Source organism: Panthera tigris, chromosome B4 (assembly GCF_018350195.1).
Source record: "Panthera tigris isolate Pti1 chromosome B4, P.tigris_Pti1_mat1.1, whole genome shotgun sequence".
Classification (NCBI taxonomy): Eukaryota; Metazoa; Chordata; class Mammalia; order Carnivora; family Felidae; genus Panthera; species Panthera tigris.
Window position 1 is genome coordinate 33,856,043 of NC_056666.1, and position 13,743 is coordinate 33,869,785.

General features: G+C 44.9%; 1 protein-coding gene across 1 annotated transcript in view; it reads left to right on the forward strand.

Annotated features, from left to right (window-relative positions):
• Positions 1 to 1,282: 1,282 nt before the first annotated feature.
• MICAL3 (microtubule associated monooxygenase, calponin and LIM domain containing 3) overlaps positions 1,283 to 13,743 on the forward strand; it is a 205,194-nt gene continuing 192,733 nt past the window's right edge. The window contains exon 1 of the mRNA XM_042991467.1: positions 1,283 to 1,378. The gene's annotated coding sequence lies outside the window, so the exon portion shown is untranslated. The remainder of the gene's footprint in view (positions 1,379 to 13,743) is intronic.

Genomic DNA, 13,743 nt, shown 5'->3' on the forward strand with positions numbered 1-13,743 from the left:
GTTGGTCTGAAGTTTGGTGGCCAAAACATAGGCCTAGATGCCGGTATAAAGCTCTAAAATAGAGCAGACTAGGCCCCCAAGGGATGTTTTCAAAGTCTTGAATTTGACATGTAATATGACCAAAAGCATAATTGGCCATGTATAGTTGAATGGCATGCCAGAGACTTCAGATAGCACTTCAGCAACCCTGATGAAGACTTTAGCAAGCTTTGGCAAGGATTCTGGACAGTTCAACAGGTGAATTAATTATTAATTGAAACTTTGATGCTGTGGATGAAGAGAGAAGGAAGAAGAAGTGACTTGCAAGAGCCGAAATTATGAGATACTGGGGGTAGTAGGGAGATGGGGTTCTCTCCACACATAAGAGGAATGCTTTTAAGAGAGAAGGGACAAAGTATATTGAATTTGTCTTCATAAAAGATGGGTTTATACTGTCTGTATAAAGGATTTGGTGCCAAAAGGTCAAAGTTCTTTAAGACGGTGGAGCATGGCGAATATTGAGGAATATATGTAAATATTGCTAATCCCATGCAAAGGATTGTAGGATCACAAAATATGAGAAAGCCCATCAGAGATCACTTCTAGTCCAATATTGTCATTGTATTAGATGAGGAAATTGAGGCAGAGAGATGGAGTAACCTACCCAAAGCCACACACATGTCTGGCTCAATTCTCTCCGTATTTTCTTTTAGCTGTCTAACCCAAACATTTGAGGAGCCCCTAATCTCTTTGTTTCCGGTCTGGCTAGGATTAGTAAAAAAAATTCTGGTTTTGTTTTGTCATGACTTCTGAGGGCAACAAACAAGGTCCCTTTAAACGCATCCTCTCTTCTCCCCATCTGGCAGGTTTGATATGCCCACCGTGCTTTTCCATTGGCCATTTTGTGTGGCTCCTTGCGCCCTTCCAAGATTCACAACCAATCAAATCCTCCCTCTCTCTTGGGCCTGGCTTTGAGGAATGTACCATATGGACCATGCGGGGAAGTAGAGAGGAGGAAGGGAGTGGCGACAGCTCATTTCTTCACTTTCTGCATATAACCATGAGATTCTGGCAAAGTCTGAGCCTGTAGGTAGCAACAGCAACCCTAAGGATGGGAACCAAGTGCCATTTTTAGAGGCGCACTTAGATCTGTCGCCCCCGAGGCTGGGGCCCTATGGTCAGGGCTCGAGGGCTGCAGCCCCCGCCCTCCCATGTGCCCGCCCAGCCACCAGCGGCGGCGCCGCTGCCTTAGCTGCTGCCGCTGCTGTTCCCCGTGCGGACGCTGCGGCTGGCGTGCTGGGGCTGCGGGACTGCGGGGCTGCGGGCCCGGAGCGGGGCTCGGCGGCCCAGGCCGGCCAGGGGACGCCGGCGCCGAACGACACACCAGCATGAGACGGAGGTGAGGACCGGGCTTCGGGACCCAGACCGGCCCCAACCGTTCCGTGGGGGCCTCATTCCACCAGCGCCCCAAGTGCAGGGTTTCCGGGGCCCCCAGAGGGCGGCTCTAGAGCAGGCGACCGCGGCGACCCGACCTGTAGCTGAAGACCTGCCTCCCTGGGCAGCCCGGAGGGCTCGGGACCCGCCGTGGGCGCTTGGCGCCTCCTTCTGGCGGCCCCTTGGAGCCCTTTCCCTAGCGGGGCGGCGGACCGACGAGGAAGCCCCTCCTCGCGCTTCCCCGGCCCTCCCGGCCCCTGTCCTTGACCTCCAGGAGTTGGATGTTCGGTCAAGTGCGGCCGCGCGGGCCCCAGAGTTCCAGGGGAGCTTGGCACTGGCGAAAGCCAGGGGAAGGGGGAGGCTTCCAGCGATTTGTGAGTGGGAGAGTGGCTTGGAATGAGTCTTCTGGGGAAGCTTTGGGGGCGGGGGCGAAGATCTCTTATCTTAACCTGTGTCGGGAGGCTTAGGGATGGAGTGTGCACTGTCCTGTCGCCCCAGCCCAGCCCCTGGGCCATTGGCTTTCCACTGGAGCTGAGGTATGGGGCTCCTCTGTCGCACCGTGGCTGGGCAAGTGCCCGCATCCCGAGGGTAGATCTTGTCCTGATACCCTTGATCGGGAGTCTAGCAGGGGGATGAGTATGGGCTGCTGAGTCGCTATGGTCAGGTGGCCACGAGAGAACCATGAAGTGCTTTTCCCTTTTATTTTCTTATGGTAGTGTTGGACTGGTTGAGATGATGGCAGCCACATACGTCACTTATCTATGAGCCACCGCCCCCCCTCCCCCCTTGCCTAACTGCCTTACAAGGTGATAGCGTTATTGGAGGTCTGTGTGGTACGCTGAAAATTGCTAGTTTAAAAATCACCCTAAGGAGCCCTATACACAGATCAGAGGCTCACTTTCTGTTAGCAGAAAGCCAGACGTGGTGATAGCCTTAGCTTTGCAGGTTCTGGCATGGATGGTAAACTAGTCATCACAATTGTTTGTTGGGCTCCTCAGGCAAGGCCTCTACCTCATCCCATTAGGGGGCATGGATTAGCCCTATATTTTGGCTGATTTTTCTCCAGAGTCTTAATTCAGGGAAAGCGTTCCAAGAATACAGAACACAATTATGTTCTTTTAACGTTAGTGTTTAACACAGACATTAATTATGGTTAATATAAAGTGCATTAATGCAGAGGTCAGTTGTGAAAAGTGTCCTTTTTAAGGCTTATTACTTTTTTCTTTTTTCGAGAGTTGTAGATGGAGAGAATGGCATTTACACATCGGAACATCAGTGTGTATTTGGTCCCATCTGACAGTTTGCTATGTAGACAATCATTTAGGATGATGGCTTTGTACCCCAAGGGTGAGAATGAGTTGGGTTTTATAGTGAGAATGATATCTCACTTTGAATTGCTGCTGCCAGCAGGAAGGCTTTGCCCTCTCATTACCTGGCCGTACAGATGCCAATTCATTGTGGTTGCTTTCTCTTGTGAGCACATCTGTGAAGATCCTTTAAGAGGATATTATAAATTCTGTATTTGATTGTTAAATGTACTCTCAGGTCAGTAATTTGGCTTAGGTTGTTTTAGCCCTACAGTGAGTTCTTGTGCTTCATTTTTAAAAATTCTTAAACTTTTTGGATAGTGTATTAAATAGCTTCAAGTTAATTCCAGAATTAGTGGAAAAACATAGTTTGAGTATTCCTCTTGCAAAGAATCTTTAGGAACTGGGTCCTTGTTCCTATCCGAGACTTCTTTGTGTGTTCACAACACTAACCTTTGAAATGTCTAGAACTTGTTTGTCAGACTGTGATTTTTTACCCCCAGTTGGGATGGTTCCCATTCAGTGAGGACTGCTTCATGGTGTTTGTAGATGTGGGAGAGAAAATGGGCTTTGGAATAATATATATACTTAGTTCAGTGCCTCACATACAGTAGATGATTAATAAAAGTTGATAAATTTTTTTTTTCCCTCTTTGGGTTTGGGAGACAGACATGTGGTTGATGAATCCGATGCAGTTTTGCACGCTTCCTTCTTAAGTTAGGAAAATTAGCCACCCTCCCTTCCCACCTTAACCTCTAACTCTAACACCACAATTTTTATAGTAAGTTAAAAATGAAACTCAATGCCTGGACCTAAAAGTAAAAGTCAAACAAGGAAAAAATTGAGTTCTTCTTCCCAGCTGACATATTACATTTTAAACCACTCAGTATAAGAGAGAAAGTGGTGGTCAGAATTGACCCTTTCTTGGGTCTTTTGAGCAGTCATCCTGCAGATAAGGATTTTGGTTGTTGTTGGTTTAACATGTCAAGTGGAACTAAAAACCTTTTCTAATTTCTCCTGACACTGGTGCCTGAGAAATGGCCCAGGATGGTTGAAGCTTGACCAACAGACAGGGGCACAGTCTTAGATTTGGTGGGCTTTATAAGAAGAAGCCTTTTACTTCTTCCTGCTTTAGCAGGCTCATTGTGAGCAGATTAAAAGGCTATCAAACCTGATGTTCTTGAAAGAGAAAGATATGTCACTGGTTTATTTATGTCCAATAATATTGGGTGTGACATTTTAATAATAATCATACTCTGGATTCACTTATTTTTTCTTTGTAGAAGTAAAAGCTTCCTTGTTGCCTTTTTTTTTTTTTTAAATGTTTGTTTATTTTTGAAGGAGAGAGACCAAGCATGAGTGGGGGAGGGGCAGAAAGCGAGGGAGACACAGAATATGAAGCAGGCTCCAGGCTCTGAGCTGTCAGCACAGACCCCGATGCAGGGCTTGAACTCATGAGATCATGACCTGAGCCGAAGTTGGACGCTTAACCAACTGAGCCACCTAGGCAAACCCCAGCTTTTTCATTGCCTTTTATCTCATAGATTCTTTCTTGTCTCTGAGATGTTCAGAGTTTAGTACAGTTTATTATTCCCATTTTATAGATGAGAAAGTGGAGGTGACATAATTTGCTCTCAGTTGCAAGTGAGGTGGGGCCTGAACTGGATTTGAATTTAGTGTTCCTTCTTATATTACATTTAATTGATACTTTTGTAGGGAAAAACCCCCACTTTTTTTTTTTTTTTTTTGGAACTTGACGGACTTAAAGATAACAGACCATTGTGCTTTTCTGATTTGCTAGACAGCTACGGATAGTTGATGCTTATTGAGTGCTTAAGTATGGGAGTCTGTGCTAGGTACTTTATGTATATTACCTCATTTATTCCTCACAACAGTATACAAGGTAGGGCTTATTATTACCCCCAGTTTTATAGATAATGAACTAGGGTTTGATGAGACCCTAGGTCAAAGGAGTGACAGAAAGCAGGGCTGGCACTCAGACCTGGGCTGTCTGATTTCATAGTGTGTGCTCTTAACTCCCATGCTTTAGTGGTGACTAAGGAGCAGACGTCAGAGTCCCTAATTCCTGTTGCTGGTGCCTGGGACCTGATGAGCTGTGATTGTACTGGGGTTTTATTTTTCACTGAAGTAAAGTTTTCACATCCTGGAGTTTTCTTGTACCACAAATATTCCTCTAGCCAGGTGGAGGGTCATTACTGTAGAAAACATAATCAGAGCTGAAAAAACATCTATATTTGGAGAGTACGAAGTATTTATTAAGGCCAAAAGGGGAGAATAGGAAAAGAGAGAATCAAGGTGGTTTGTTGACAGGAAATTTGTGATATTCTAACACAGGGGATGTCTTTAGTACCCAGGCTTTTTAACTTAAGCTGTGGGTTGAAATTGTAAACCAGGAGGCACAGCAGGACTGGGCTAGAATCTGTGTAGTATTAGGCTCTCAGTTTCTACTTTAGATGGCAAAGTTGAAAATCTGATTCCTTTTCAGTCTTTAGCTTCCTCAAACAATACAGTACGTTGTGGGAATGGTGGGGATATTGTTTGGAGTTTTACCTAAACTCTTTGTGGACTTCCCCTTCCTTCTATCCCCTCCCCCACCCCACCCCCCATCTTTGGTTCCACTTTTCAGAATTCAGCTCTGATTCTGTAGAATTGGGTGGAATCGTGGAGGGTGTCAGGCTCCAAGATGCTTGGGATACATCAATGAATAGAACACCCCTACCCCTGTGGGCTCAGCAGTACATGACTTGTTTTCTTGGTGTGGGCTTTAGCTGTCTTGGCTATGAAGGTTTATAGTCATCAAGAAACTGGGGAGGTAGGACAGAGAAACTTATCACCCCAAACCCTGTAATTCATTGACTTTTTGTCATTGGCAAGTCAGAATTTCCCAGAGGAGAGAAAATTGCCACAATTTACAAAAAAAGGAAAGCGGTGGTAATCAGATTACAGAAGGGAGGAGAAGTAGGACTGTTGGTCTGTACCTTGCTGAGAGGCGGAAGGACAGGAGCTTCTGCTGAGTATTAAGTTCTGTGGTAAGAACAGCTATGTCTCCCTGCATCCCTCTTGCAGGGCCTGCTGTGTCTGTCACAGCAGGGAGAAGCGAGCATGTCTTGGTATGTGAATGAAAACCAGGAAAGGCGTCTTTCTGCATTAGATGGGTCTACAGAGGTCTGTCCTTTTTTTGTATATTGTATATCCAGTGAAGAATATGGTTTGGTTAACTCTGGAAGGAGAGAGACAGCCGGTGGTTAACTAGTAGCTTTTATTGACTTCCTTACTACTTTAAAATAAATAATAACTGAAAGGCAAAGTGAAACTTTGGTCCCAGCCTTGCCCTCTCTCCTGCCCCGCTTCTCTTCTGTTGATTCAAGTATGGAGGAGGCTTGAGTTTGGGGAGGACTTTCCTATGTTAGTGTTGGAGCTTAGGAAGACAGGAGGAGCTAAGTAATCCAAAGGGAACATTAAGAGTAGCCAATAACTTGGGGCACCTGGGTGGCTCAGTCGGTTAAGTGGCTGACTTCAGGTCATGATCTCATGGTTCGTGAGTGTGAGCCCCATGTCTGGCTCTATGCTGACAGCTTGGAGCCTGGAGCCTGCCTCAGATTCTGTGTCTCCCTCTCTCTCTGACCCTCCCCTGCTCACACTCTGTCTGTCTCTCTCTGTCTCTCTCTGTCTCTCTTCAAAAATTAAATAAATATTTTTAAAAAAAAGAGTAGGCGGTACTTACTCCTAGATGCTGTAGCCCCTCTGGGTTACAACAAACCTTCAGCACAGACTGCTTCCACAAAACACTGACTTGTAAAATCGACTGCACTCCTCCCCATCTTCCCCCCATTTCAACCACCTCTACCACCAGAGCTGCCTTGTGATTGAGAATTGTTGGGTTTGTGAGTGGAAAAGGAAAAGAAGTGAGGAAGGTAGCATCATGATGATAATGACATTAGCAGTGGTAGCAGCACAGACAGAGAGACAAATTGTGTATCAGGCTCCACATGGATGAACTCATTCAGTCCTCACAGCAACCTTGAAGGATAGGTACTGTTATGATTCCTGCTTTGTACACGAGGAAGCCAAGGCACAGGGAGCAGCGACTTACTGAGTGTCTCAGTTAGAAAGTGGTGGAGACAGACTTCAGACTTAAGCATTTGGTTTCAGACTTGTGCTCTCATGGACCAGTGAAGGGCCGCTGACTTGAGTAAACTTGCACCTAGAAGTTTTCTCCATCCTGAGGGTCACCTTTCCTCTCTTCCAACCTCCCCTTCATTTTCACATTTAACCCTGTTCTTTTAAGTTACTGATCTGAAATGCTACAGGAGAGATGTATTTAGGTTAACTGGCTTCTTCCTTTAAAATTGGGGCAGAGTCAGAGAAGGTAATTTTGAAGCATTTAGAGAACACAGGCCCAGGTGGGCTTCCAAGAAGGAATACCTAGGACAGTATAAGAGTCTTCAGGGACTTAGGGGCTGGATCATGGGATCTGGAAAGAATGCTGATGACAGCTCTACTTCTAGAAAAGATGAGGAACCCTTTCCTTTCCCTCCTCTACCTTTTGTCTTGGCATGGGTTGCTTATTCCCAAGACCTAGAACTTAAGCAACACTCTCATTGCCCTAGCTTTATGGATGATTAAAAAAAAAATTTTTTTTTTAACTTTTATTTATTTTTGAGAGACAGAGAGAGGCAGAGCATGAGCAGGGGAGGGGGAGAGAGAGAGAGAGATACAGAATCTGAAGCAGGCTCCACGCTCTGAGCTGTTTGTTAGCACAGAGCCCAACATGGGGCTCAAACTCATGAACTGGAGACCATGACCTGAGCTGAAGTCAGACGCTCAACCGACTGAGCCACCCAGGTGCCCCCCCCCCTTTTTTTTTAATTCTTTTTTAACATTTATTTATTTTTGAGAGGCACAGCACAAGCAACGGAGGGGGAGTGGATAATTTTAATTTCATTTACTTACTTAAATAAATTAGTCTGGGGTCCTAACCATGTTTGGAACAGAACCTTTTACCCAGTTTGGTCATAACTGATCAAAGTCATTATTTCCCTGTGAAAAAGGAAAAGGGAAATAGTGTGACCAGTGACATGGACATGTGTCAGTTTGTTTCCAAAACAGGTTTTTCTCAAAACCAGACTTGCAGAAGAAGGGGAAAAAAAATCAACTTTCTGCCTTTGGCATTTTGAGTATCTTTAGGCAAGTGAGTCCTGTGGACAATTATGTAGTAATAGCTGTTATTTACTGAGTGTTACTATGGGCTATACACTGTGCCAACTGCTTTAATATGCACACATCATTTCTTAAGTCTTAAGGTAAGTACTGTCACTCCTATTTTACGATAGGAAACTGCTCCAGAGAGGGTAAGGTCCATAAACCCAATAAGTTGTAGAGGCTGGATAACTCTAAATCACCTCATTATAGGGTGAAATGTTGAGGGAGCAAAAGGAAGAGAAAATGGGGAAGAAAAAGACAGTGTTGGGCAGGAGAAAGAAGTTCATGAGATGGCAACAGCCCCTAGGATTTATTGCACTCTGTGTATCTAGCTTCAGTGAGCTTGGTGGAGCACAAAGAAGTCCATGGACCTCAACCACCTTAAGGGAGCTGGGGAACCAAGAAGTTTGAGAACCTAAGAGTTTTAGGTTACACACTGGGACTTGGTTTCAGTACGCATTTATTGAGTAACTACTATATAATAAAGCAAGTGCCAGGTATTAAAACAATGTCTGCCAGCAAGAGGTCACCATATTTCCAGGGCAGGCAGACACAAATGCAGAAAACTATATAGTGTGTTGGGGTAAGTCACTTAACTGGCCAGGATCCCTGAACATGGAGTGGTAAGAAAATTTATATTTACTGACAAAATATTTCTTTTTGATTCAGTTTTGTTAATTTCATGCACATAAGGTTGAGAATTTCTGAAATTTACCTACCCCCTGTGGCTATTGTTTCTGGAATGTTTGTGTTTTAGCAAACAGAGAATCTCTTTGCAGCCCCTCAGCTGGGGCCACCTCCCTTTCCTGCAGGCTGCCGTTAGGCCCGTCACTACTGTGGATCTGTTGAGTTTGGTGTGCTTGTCCTTGTGTAGTCATTTGGTGACTTGCTTGGATGTATATGTTCTCCCTTGCTAGAGGAGCATGCTGCTGGGCTGTGCCCTTTCCAGGTGTTCTAGTAGGGGAAGGAGCAGTCCTGGGCATGGAGATGCTTTACCAATGTTTTGGGAATTAGATCAGACCATGTTGCCACTATGACTCCTTTCTAACTCTAGGACCACATTACTGTGCCAATAGTGACCTGGGCACCCAGTGGTAGCCTTGTGGTGGTTGGTATCTGCCAGCCCTCCTACTCCTCCATCTTTCTTAAGTATCTCTTTGTCATATGCTATACTTGGAAATTGATATATTGTGGAAAAGGCCTAATAGGGCTTCATATTGCTTGTTAGGCTTACATACAGTTTTTGCTTGTGTTTTAATCTTTTATAAGACCTTTGGATCACTATAATCAGCTCCATTCAAGTAGAAATTACTTATCTCTCCTGGAAATTGAGTTGACTCAGTTTGGTAATAACATTTAGGACTCTTTCATGTGCGGCTAATGAAAAGTTCTTTCTGTTCATGACCAATGACTCCAGAGTAGGGTTCATCTGCTTAAAGGTATCTCTTGCTTTAAGCAAACTTGATGTATGGAAATTGGATTGACCTCCAAAATACAATAGTCTGTGTCTGTATTCCTTGGCTTTAAATTTAATTCATCACAGCAAAGGAATTTTGCAACAGAATTCCCTCTGTAGGGTTTTGAAATTTTACTTTTCTACATACAACTTTTTCAGGCAGTCTGATCTTCCACCATTGGTGGAAATGACTGTATGTCACTTACCTGCCTGGCTTTCTCCCTCCCCCGGTATACATGCAGCCTCAGAGTCACAGATGTTACTGGGCTCTGTCTTTACAGGCTCCCAGGCCTATCATCCAGGCTTGTTGGTGTGGGAGGCAGAATCAGCTGCTGTTATGACTGTCAGTCAGTGTGCATCCTGGTTACGCCCAACTGGCCAGCTTTTGCTCATGCAGTATTCATTTGCGTGCCAGGATTCATCTGGACCATTTCTGTCTGTGGTACCTCACTTGGCTCCATGTACAGTTTCCTTTTATGCTTGTCTCAGGTTATTTTTGCTGGCTTTCATGAGGCCCAAACGTTTGGGCATAGGTAGAAAGGCAAGAAAATCCAGAGTGAAGCATATATAGATTGTTCCCTGCTAGTAGGCTGAAGCAGGCCAAGGGGGTTGGCTAAAAGCCTTACTTATGCTGAAGTATGGGACAGGTGGGAAAGGAACTAATATAGCAGGAGTCTACTTTATATATACACTTATGACATTATCTCCTTTAATCCTTTAAAAGCAATTTTTAAAAATATTTATTTATTTTTGAGAGAGACAGAGACAGAATGCAGGTGGGTTAGGGGCAGAGAAAGGGAGACACAGAATCTGAAGTAGGCTCCAGGCTCTGAGCTGTCAGCACAGAACCCGACATGGGGCTTGAACCCACAAGCTGTGAGATCATGACCTGAGCCGAAGTCGGATGCTCAACCGACTGAGCCACCCAGGCATCCCTCTCCTTTAATCCTTAACAACAGTTAAGTATATGGTGCCCACTTAACAGGTTGGGAAACATGAGGCTCAGTGATGTGAGGTGACCTGCCTGATTGATACCTCTCAGCTGGTGAATAGTGAAGCTAAATTAGATTTAAAAAACCAAAATGTGGGGGCACCTGGGTGGCTCAGTCGGTTGAGCGTCTGACTTTGGCTTAGGTCGTGATCTCATGATTCGTGAGCTTGAGTCCCGGGTCGGGCTCTGTGCTGACATTGCAGAGCCTGAAGCCTGCTTCAGATTCTCCATCTGAAGTGTCTCCATCTCTCTCTGCCCCTCCCCTGCTCATCTCTCTCTCTCTCTCTCTCCCTCTCCCTAAAATAAATAAACATTAAAAAAAATTTTTTTTGAAACACCAAAATGTGTAGTGGTTAGGAACATGAACACTGGAACTAGACAGTTCTGCGCCAGTTTACTAGGGTGTGTGACTTTGTGTTGTTTAACCTCCTTGGGCCTCATTGCACCATCTGTGCAATGGTGTAACAATCCTGTTTATTTTGTACAGTCGTAAGCATTCAAAATTCTGCCAGGTACCCAGTGAGCACCTTAAGTGTTAGCTAGTACTATTATTGACTGTTGCTTATGAAACTTGGAGAAGAATACTGAGACACTGGGTTTCTCCTCTTCTGGGGACAGAGTATGTGTGGGTCCATGTTTAATATAAAAGTATCCTCAAATGCCCCCTGCCTTCAACTTCTGCTCTCTGCCTTATTACTCTCAGCCTTATCCCTAGCTCTGCATTTTTTTTTTTTTCTTTTGCATTCTTTTTCTTGTTAGCAACTGTGTAGACTTCCTGGAATAATTTGTTCATTAATTTCTCATCTATTCGGCCCTTCCTCCACATGTTGCATTGTACTGGGTATCAGGGGTAGTTCAGGGGTAACAGGTTCATAGAAATATATGACCTTACCCTGTTCATAACTAATGCATCTGCTTCAGAAGATACAATATGAATGTAAAAAACAATTGGGTGAAGAGGAAAGGAAAGCAATGAAATACCAAAGTGGCACAAACAGGTGACTCTACTGTCTGGAGAAAACAAGGATAGTAACTACATTTGATCTTTGAACAACACGGGTTTGAACTGTGTGGGTCCACTTATATGAGGCTTTTTTTTTAATTATTTTTTTTTCATGTTTATTTCTGAGACAGAGAAACCAAGCATGAGTGGGGGAGGGGCAGAGAGAGAGGGAGACACAGAATCAGAAGCAGGCTCCAGGCTCTGAGCTGTCAGCACAGAGCCCGACAAGGGCTCACAAACTGTGAGATCATGACCTGAACTGAAGTCAGTCGCTCAACCAACAGAGCCACCCAGGTGCCCCGAAGCTGTTTTTGATAAGTACAACATGGTACTATAAATGTATTTTCCTTATGGTTTTTAAATAACATTTTCTTTGGCTTACTTTATTATAAGAATATAGTGCATGGTGATATACATACGAAATATGTGTTAATCAACTGTTTAAGTTATCAGGAAGGCTTGTGGTCAACAGTTGACCCTTAGTGGGGAGTCAAAAGTTATACGCAGATTTCCAGCTGCATGGGGGTCTGCACCTTAAGTCGTCCATTGTTCAAGGGTCAATTGTATTACCTTTTGAGAACTTACTATATACCAAGAACTGGTTTAGATGCTCTACATGCATTGTCAGCCCTGCAGGTTAGGAGATACTATATCATCCCTGCTTTATAGAGGAGGACTCAGAGATATAAGTATCTTGTCCAAGGACACATAGCATGTGCATGGGAGGTGCCTGGGGTTTGAACCCTAGTCCACACTGGCTCCCGTGGGCCCATAGACTGTGTCCCAGGTCACTGTTAGGATTGTCTAGGTGCTGGTGTGAGCAAAGCTTGGAGTGAGAGTAAGCAGGATGCATTCACGGCAGTGAGAAGGCCAGCCTGACTGGGTGGGAGTTATGTTTAGTGTTTGGGGATTGCCGTGCCACTGTCTGTCTGGGTGTTGGGAGATGAGTAAGACGTGTTCCTTGCCCTCTGGAATCTTACTGTAGCTGGGGAGACAGACACACAAATAGATGATTTCAGTGTAGTGTGGTAAGAGCTGTGATGAGGGTAAGTATAGGGTGCTGTGGAAGCACAGGAAAGGGAACCAGGAAATGCTCCCAGAGTCTTGAAAGGAGGGCTTAGCAGCTAAAGGCAAGAAGAGTTTTCTTTTTTTGTTGTTGTTGTTTTAATGTTTATTTATTTGCGGGGGGAGGGGTGGAAAGAACATGAGTGGAGGAGGGGCAGAGAGAGAGGGAGACAACAGAATCCAAAGCAGGCTCCAAGGCTCTGAGCTGTCAGCACAGAGTCCGATTCGGTGCTCGAACTGACGGGCAGTGAGATCATGACCTGAGCCGAAGTTGGATGCTCAACTGACTGAGCCACCCAGGTGCCCCAAGAAGAGTTTTCTAAAAGGCAGAGAACAGCATGAACAAAGGCATGGCCTTTAAAAACAAGTTTATTCACCTGGTCTGATGCATGCCATGGTACAGTATGAAGTTTATAGGCAACAGGAAGTTCATCAGAGGTGTTTGAACACAGAGCAATAGTGTGGAAGTAGTATTTTGTGCCCATTAATATGGTGGAGGAGGGAAAAATGAAAGTCAAGCAAGACCACCTATGGGAGGAGTTGGCAAACTTTTTTCTATGAAGGGCCAGGAGTATACATTTTAGGCTTCAGTGGTCTCTGATGCAGCTATGCAGCTGCTGTTGTAGCAGGAAAGCAGCCATAAACCATTGGTAAACAAATGGGCATGGCACTGTGCCAACAAAGCTCTTATTTGTGGCCCTCTGAGTTGGAATTTCATACAATTCTCACATGTCTCAAAATAGTCTTTTGATTTTTTTCCCCAAGCGATTTAAAAATGTGAAACCCTTCTTGCTTGGAGGTTGGATTTGGCCCGCAAGTAATGGTTTGCCCACCTTGATAGTAATTCAGGTGTGACATGACAAGCAACTGGAACAGGTTGTTGGCGGTAGAAACAGAGAGGAAGGGACTCCATGCCAGAGACATTTTGGAAAGAGGACACTGATTAGATAGAAAAGATATGGAAAGGGAAGAGCTCCAGAGGATGCTGAAGCTTCAAGTTTGGTGCCTTCCCAGTCCCCTTTTGGGGGCTTATTTTCCATGTACTCAGAGTAGGACTTGATTCTGGAGAAAAACCAGAGAGCATGGCTTGATTCTAGAGAAAAACTGAGAGATAGCGGATGCCTTATGTGCTCCCAGACTTCTGTCAACATTGTTAATTGTCCCAATTGTCTCCCTCTGACTCTCACTGTGTCTAAGCCACCTTTGCTGCCTTGGCCTCTGGGTGCTGTAGGCGGGAGGTGGCTCCTGCTGTAACTGGGACAGCATGCCCACCTGTTTGTTGGGG